Below are 1727 nucleotides of genomic sequence, written 5' to 3' on the forward strand. Positions count from 1 at the left end.
CGCTCCGGTGCGTCTCTGCAGCCCGTGCACTCATCACGTTATATATAGTGTCCCGGCAACAGGAAGTATCGGCTTCACTTTGATCATTCATTCCCTATCTGGACCAAACTTTGCACCTTTCTTTTTTAGGAACCTTGGGCGGGAGCGGGGGAGTGGGGCTGGGGTCCGGGGTTAACGCTTTCAGAGCCAGGGCGGAAAGATACGGCGCGGTGGGGGGTGCTGGGACGGGGATGTCTGGCCCCTGGGAGGCCAAAAAAAAAAAAAAGCCACCGGGCTGCGGAACAAGGCGGCTGCTGTCTCCGCGCGGCTCTGAGGTTTCCTGACCCCTTCCCGCCAGCGGCCGGCCTCCTGGCAGCCGCGGCCGGCGGTGGGAGGGCTGGGCGCACGCTGGGCAGCTGCTGTGCTGGGCTTCTCCACCCCGAGCGTCAGATTCAGCCAAGATCCGGGCGCAGCCTGCAGTGCGTCCCAGACACTGTATCCCACTCTCGTCTGATCCCCTTCTCAGTGGATTCTGAGCCCTCCAATAACAGGCCTTCTCATTCACGCACTGCACTGTCTCAGAGCACTGCTCTGGGAGTTTGCAGTCATTAATCTCCAAGGTTGCATAGACACTTAGAAGAAACTCCTCTAACTTGTCTGGTTCTAAAGCCCATGCTTTTCCCTCTTCACTGTTTGTTGCCTGGGGGAGTTAGAGCCAGAGAGAATCAGCCCAGGAAAACTTCCTGCCTAGGGCAGGAAACACCTTGCAAGCTGTGGGATGCGTTCGAAGCTGTTTTCTTCATCAACACCATCATCATCAAAGGGTTATTGGTACCTTCTTGTCCTACCTACTGAAAGTCTGAAGTCGCCTCTTCGAGGTCTTTCCACCGCCCCCAAGCTGTTGGCGGAAGTCTGGTGCTTTTCCTGAAGTGTTCCTGTCTCCCCCATCCACTCCCACCAGCTGCTTATCTGAAAGTTGGACCTGATGACGTCTAAAGTGTAGACCCATTCTGAGGGCTTGCAGTTTACTGATTTGCTCTCAGGTTGCTACCAGAACTCTTTGCTTGAGGATACTGAAAAACCACTGCAGAGCCAGTCTCCCCAACAGGGCCAAGTGTTCAGTTCTGTCTCCTGAGAAGGTCAATTTCTGCTTTTCACCAGAGTTCAAGGAGAGGAAGGTGAAGAGAATCAGAAGAGTGGCCCCAGGGGCAAGTAATACCGGCAGGGATCAGAATATCTGCCCTTTCAAACCCACGTCTTTCCACCAGGAGGTCCAAGTGGATCCATAGACAAGTAGAAAATATTTAGAGGGAAAGAATTCAGGTCTTCTGCTCTGACTGTGAATTACAGAAGACAGAAGGTCTTATTCAGCTTTCTCTCTCCAGAACATGGTGGTTTCTTAAGTGAACTAGTAAATGAATGAAGGTCAGGGAGTGGGGACAAAGTGGTATGACTCTAGACCTGCCCCTCAGCTTTTTTTTTTTTTTAAGATAGATTTTATTCATTTTTTAAATTTTTATTTATTTTTATTTTTGGTTGCGTTGGGTCTTTGTTGCTGCACAGGGACTTTCTCTAGTTGCGGCGAGCGGGGACTACTCTTCATTGTGGTGCGCGGGCTTCTCATTGCGGTGGCTTCTCTTGTGGAGCACGGGCTCTAGGCACGTGGGCTCAGCAGCTGTGGCTTGCAAACTCTAGAGCGCAGCCTTAGTAGTTGTGGCGCACAGGCTTAGTTGCTCCGAGGCATGTGG

The sequence above is a fragment of the Mesoplodon bidens genome (assembly GCF_964165515.1).
Source record: "Mesoplodon bidens genome assembly, chromosome: 16".
In the NCBI taxonomy this organism is placed as follows: Eukaryota; Metazoa; Chordata; class Mammalia; order Artiodactyla; family Ziphiidae; genus Mesoplodon; species Mesoplodon bidens.